Source organism: Acinonyx jubatus, chromosome F2 (genome assembly GCF_027475565.1).
Source record: "Acinonyx jubatus isolate Ajub_Pintada_27869175 chromosome F2, VMU_Ajub_asm_v1.0, whole genome shotgun sequence".
NCBI classification, from domain to species: domain Eukaryota; kingdom Metazoa; phylum Chordata; class Mammalia; order Carnivora; family Felidae; genus Acinonyx; species Acinonyx jubatus.
In genome coordinates this window covers 53,800,781-53,807,061 of record NC_069394.1, presented here as the reverse complement: position 1 = coordinate 53,807,061, position 6,281 = coordinate 53,800,781, and the positions used below count along the sequence as shown (strand labels likewise).

The window sequence follows — 6,281 nt, the reverse complement described above, 5'->3', positions numbered from 1 at the left end:
GACTCAGGTACCTGAATTCTCCCTAAAACTCGTTAGGTAGTTGTGAACCACCACTATGGTTGAAAGCAGCTAGAATGAAGGCAGAGCCAATCTGAAACTTACTCCTTAAGATCAGTTTAGACTTGTGAGCATCAGGGTCTGACTCCGGTTTACAAAAGCCAGGAAAATTCCCAAAGCAGCAAGTCACTGGGCAGAATTTCTGGAAGAGCAGGTTACTGCTGCTGCTACCCCAAAAGGGTTTAAACCCACTGGGTAGGGGGTGTCTGGGTGGCTCAGTCAGTTAAGCATCTGACTCTTGATCTTGGGTCAGGACATGATCTCATGGTTCATGGGTTCGAGCCCCGAATTGGGCTCTGCATTAATAGGCTAGAGCCTGCTTGGAATTCTCTCTCTCTCTCTCTCTCTCTCTCTCTCTCTCTCTCTCTCTCCCCACCCCCCCCCACCCTCCACACACAAGTACTCTCTGTCAAAATAAATAAATAAACTTAAAAAAAATTCGCTAGATAGATGCTCTTTTACTTTCTAGAAAATCTAAACCTAGCTAAAATATGAAATTATGAGGCTGAGCATGCATTCACAAAAGCACTGAAACATGATCTTCGATGGAGCAGATGTTTCTACATAAGCAAAACTCAGCTGGGAAGGTCTTTCTTTGGAGGAACAGAACCGCAAGTTTGTAGATTCTGTTTACTCCTGCTACAACAGGGCTTGCTAAGTGAATTTGGATGAGCTATGGGTCCAATCATGTTCTAGAAACTAGACAACTAGGAAAGGCAAAGGCTGGTCAACCTGGGTATTGCTCCTCTCTTCCAATTTCCATTACAGAATGTGTATCAAGTTCACTATTTTGCAGATATCTCATGAATTGCATTTTTAAAGTAGGATTGATTTTATTTGTCCTTGCTATATATAGCACACACTGAGTCCTCAGCCAGCTGTGGGAGGATATGGCTGCGTTTAGATTCCCATCTGAGTTGTGTGTGACAGTATCTGGCACGCTTTCAAAAACTGCAGTCATTACTTGGAAAGTAAGCACAGGGGGAAATAAATCAACTTTTAATGTCGGGATATCACACCCTTTCTAACATTTTTTTGAATATGAATGAAGCAGTAACTATACAATTAACCTTGATACTATCACTCTATAGTCAGACAAGTACTTTACCAAAAGGTATTGTCTACCACAAAAATATTGTATCTAAAATTTAAAAAAACCAAAGAGCTTTCCAGGCCAGACAAAAATGTCTTTGTTAAAAATGATGATTGTATGTAAGTAATATATACAAAAGGTCCCAAATAAAAGTGTTCAAAAGAACATACAAAGAAAAATCTATCCAGCTCCTACACCTGTACTTCAGCCATCCAATTCCCTTCGCTGCAGGCAAACAGAATAAGCATGTTTTTACTTAACTGTCCAGAGAATTTTTATGCATTTGCACACACGTGGGCACATACATGCTATTGTACACCTTGCTTTTTTCCTTTTTTTTTTTTTAATAGTATGTGCTGATAGCTCCACATTGGCATACAGAAACATGCTTAATTTAATTGTTAACAGCTATGGGGCACCTGAATGGCTCAGTCGGTTAAGCGTCCAACTTCGGCTCAGGTCATGATCTCATGGTTCATGAGTTCAAGCCCCGCATCGGGCTCTGTGCTGACAGCTCAAAGCCTGGAGCCTGCTAAGGATTCTGTGTCTCCCTCTCTCTCTCTACCTCTCCCCTACTCACATTCTGTCTCTCTCAAAAATAAATAAACATTAAAAAAATTTTAATTGTTAACAGCTGTGTTCCATGCAATCATTTCTTGACTGTCCAGTGAACCCTTCTCTACCATAAAGACCTCTTGTGGCTTCTCAGTGTTCAGGTATGATACAGAAAGGCCTCTACAACACATCCCAATTGGCAACCATTCTTTAGCCTTAGTTCTCCACTTGAATCAAACTCACCTACTGTGGCTCTTGAATGGTGTTCTAATCCCTGCTCTTTTGTTAACTTACTGGCTGGCTATAGACAGGTGATCTCACCCTTCTGGCCCTTGGTCTTCTCATCCATGAATGAGGGTTGGTACAGGGAAGGAAAGAGGTGCGTCCATTACTAAGATCCTTTTCAGCTCTCACATTCTGTGAATCTGTGACTAGACGAGGTCAAAGGGCCTTTCCAACTCTACACTTTGATCAGCAATTTAAATTTTCACGGGTTTGATCTTGTTTCCTCAATTGTACATGAGCTTATTAAGGACAAGACCATTTATTTGTTTCCCCTAGAATGTCCTGTTAGAATGGTTGCTCCAAAAATGTTTGTTTTCTGGGTTGTCACTTCAAGTGCTATGCTTTAATAATTGCTCCAAACCTACTGCTTGAAATAGGTCAGTTAACCCAGTTTCTTTCTTTTAGGACAAGTGATAGAAATTACAATGTTGGTACTCTATCAGAACAACTGGGAACAATTCTTGATTTTAGCTTTAGGTCCTCAGCAATACATCTAACTTATGCAATCTACGCATTACTGACATGACACATAGAAATACTATTAATAATTTGAAAAGTAAAAGTATAGAGTTTTAGAAATAAAGAGAACATTAGGAAAGGCAAATTTCAACCTTTTTATTTTATAGATATGGAAAAATAAGGCCTAGAATTTAAGTGATTTGTCTAAGGATTGTGACTGAGCTGGTGTTAGGTTGAAGCAGGGTTAGAATCTGGGTCTCCTGACCCAAACGCTTTACAGAGTAAAGGAAACAGAACCTTTACAGAGTGTTCATTAGATGCCGTCATTAATTGCTGCTGCTTTATGTGGAATTTGCTACTCTACAAAACTATGTACATTTAATTTATTGATTTAACAACAGGTTTGACTCTTATTGCACTTCCTCATCTGAAAAATTAGATTAATAAATGTACTTACCTTACATGATTGTAGAAGGATCACATGAGATAATGCCTGTAAGAGCCAAGACCAGATGTTATCTATAATTATTAAAGAACCTCATAATGAAAGGTCATTTTGTAATATGATTTCCCTTTCTGTTGATTTTTTTTTAGCGGAGAGGCAGTTGGATTTAAATATCAGGTTTCATTGAAGACAAGCACACCTCTATATTACCCTAGCTAAGGTCACATCCCCTTAACTGACTTACCCTTTATCTTATTTTTTTTTAATTTTTTTAACATTTATTTATTTTTGAAAGGCAGAGAGAGACAGAACATGAACGGGGGAGGGGCAGAGAGAGAGGGAGACACAGAAACAGAAGCAGGCTCCAGGCTCTGAGCTGTCAGAACAGAGCCCGACGCGGGGCTTGAACTCACGGACCGCGAGATCACGACCTGAGCCAAAGACGGCCGCTTAACCGACTGAGCCACCCAGGCGCCCCTATCCTTTATCTTAAAATGGGAGAATTACCCTGGTTTTTGCTCATCTTTCAGTGACTATAAGGATTAGGAAAATTTCATTCATGCACACATATCTTTATGAATTTTGCCAAATCTGCATACCATCTCTGTTATTATTTACTTAGTGTTTTTATTCAAATCTACCAAATTTTAATTTAAGTCTATTCATACACCATTTAGGGAAACACTAGTACAGTTAAGTGCACTGAGCTGAAAGATCAAAAGATTTGAATTCAAATCCTAGCTTTGCTCTTTACTAGTCATGTAATTTTGAGCAAGTTATCTGTTTCTTTATCTATAGAATAATGATTAAAGTATATAATTCACAGTGTTGTAATGGTGGTAACTAGGGTAATATATATGATAACACTTTGAAAAATGTGTCACCAATATATCTTAGTTATTGCTGTTAAATAAAGGGGAGATTAGGTTATTGGGAGAAGAAAGTGGTATTGTTTTAGTAGTGAGCAGTTTATTCAGAAGGGTAGGAAAGTGTATAAAGCATTTAAAGAGTGGATGTACAACAATGCACTATTACATAGGTTAGAAAATGGCAGAAAATTAATAAAATACTGCAAAAAGACAGAGGCAAAATCCACTCAAATTCACTTTGATGAAAACAACATTCTTAGTACAGGCACAACATAAAATTGTGGCAAGTTTATGTGAAGTTTTAAAGATAAAACTTCAAGCATTAAAATGTAATTATACATATAATGAATCAAAAGATGTGTTAATAGTAATTAGTGTTTTATATATTCTATTGCAATCATTAATTTTCTGAGACTAACATAATTTTCTTAATTGATCTCCAGAGTATAATGTAAATCATGTCAAGGCAACTAGTCCCTAGTTGTGAAGTGTATGAAAAGTCAAGACTACAAGCTTCTCAGACCCAAACCATGCTTACTTTAATAAAAAGCTCTTCGAAACATATGCCAACACTTCTCCACTCTCTTCACCTCCTTGACTACCTGCTGTCCCATCACCTTCAACCTCACACGGAAACTAGAGTGGTTTGACTAGATTACTGTCAACTTCCTATCCCCAAACCTCTATGATGACCGTCTTCCTCTTCTCTCTGGACCTCCTTCCTAGTCTGAATCATCCAAGTCTTTATCAGAGCTTTGTGCTCTCTGCATCTTCTATTCTCCCTGGGACTTGAATCTTGCCCTCTGCAGCTTTTATGAATCAGTATTAAATACTTTCACACCTTCCCTAACCGCAGGTTCCCATATATATAGCACAGCTTTGACGCTTTATCACTTATGGTCAGACGTGTCCAAAGAAGTCTATTTCTAATGACCTATTTTGTCTTCTGCATTCTTCACATCCCAACTCAGTGTCCACATTCCCTGTCCTCTAGGAATATTTTTCCCCCAAAGTATATCCAGAGATATTTTTATAGAGCATTGCACAAATAGTATAAATATAAAATTTGCCTGTAGTGCCACTACATAAATTGTCCATATGCACCCATTTCCCCTTATAAAACTTTTTTTCCATGTAAGTAGGTTTCTTGTAGTCATAGCACTCACACTGACTTCTCAATCCACTCTAGGAATAAAGCAGAGCCTGCTACAAAAACTGGCTGGTCTGGCTTCAAGAGGCCTTTCACCTTCTACCTGAGAGATTGTTGCCTCCACTTATCTGAGTATATTCCTATTAAGATCCAACAAAGACTTTCATGCTGCTATATCTAATGTCTTCTTAAATCCAGACTTAAAGCTCAACTTCTTAGTAGTGTTTGACACAACTGATCACCCTTTGTGACACTTCCTCTTTTGCTGGGTTTGTGATGTCACACCCTCCTGGTGACTGCCTACTTTGGTGGCCCCTTCTCAATTTCCTCCAATGGCTCTTTCTCCTCTGCTGTTCATGCCATTTGGGAGTTCCTAAGGACTCCAACCTGAGCTCCTTAGCTGCCACTTTACAAACTCTCCTTAGGGGAGATCATAAACTATTGAGGCTCCCAGGGCACCTGGGTGGCTCAGTTGTTGAGGGTCCAACTTCAGCTTAGGTCATGATCTCATGGTTTGTGGGTTTGAGCCCCACATGGGGCTCCATGCTGACAGTGTGGAGCTTGCTTGAGATTCTCTCTCTCTCTCTCTCTCTCTCTCTCTCTCCCCCCTTCTCTCTCCCTCTCTCTCTCTCTGCCCCTCCCCCACTTGCACTTTCTCTCTCTCTCAAAATAAATATATAAACTTAAAAAAAACTAAACTGTTGAGTCTCCAATTTCCATCTTTATGCTGGTGATTCTCAAATTCCTATATCCAGCAAAGACCTTTCCCAGAACTTCCTGTCTATCTAATGGTCAACTGGATATGTCTACAGGATTTTTCATGATAGGCATGCAAAGTTCAGTGTTTTCTAGAACAGAACTCAATGTCTTCCTACTTCCAAATTTTATCTTCCCAAGTATTCTTTGTATTGGTAAAGACCACCACCATCCACTCAGATGCTTGAGCCAGAAGTCTAGGTTAAATCATCATTGATTTATTCTTTATTTACCTTTTCCTTACCATGCCCTCTTCCAATTCATTAATTACCAAGACTTTTCCAGTCTATCTCCTACACACTTCTTCAATCCATTTACTTCCCTAAATTGTCACAGTCACCACAGCAAGTCCAAGGCACCATCATCTTTCACCTTCCCACTAAAGTACCTGTGACTATGTCACTTCTCTCCTTACACTCTTTAATGGTACCCCATTGCCTTTAGGATAAAGGCTCGAATCCTTAATACCTACAAGGTTGTGTGTGATCTTCCTTCTGTCTGACTGTAGAGGTTCATCACGTGTCATTCTCTCCCTCACTTTCTCCATTCCAGAAACTGGTCTTTCAGTTCTTTGCAATTGAGAAGCCACATTCCTTCTTACCTTGGGACTTT

General features: G+C 39.2%; 1 long non-coding RNA gene across 1 annotated transcript; it reads right to left on the bottom strand.

Annotated features, from left to right (window-relative positions):
- Positions 1–451: 451 nt before the first annotated feature.
- On the bottom strand, positions 452–5,537 carry LOC106970875 (uncharacterized). Its single transcript, XR_008292878.1, has 3 exons — positions 4,930–5,537; positions 2,907–2,942; positions 452–2,042 (listed from the first exon to the last, which is right to left on the bottom strand). It is a non-coding gene; the product is annotated as an uncharacterized LOC106970875 (long non-coding RNA).
- Between the last annotated feature and the right edge of the window lie 744 nt (positions 5,538–6,281).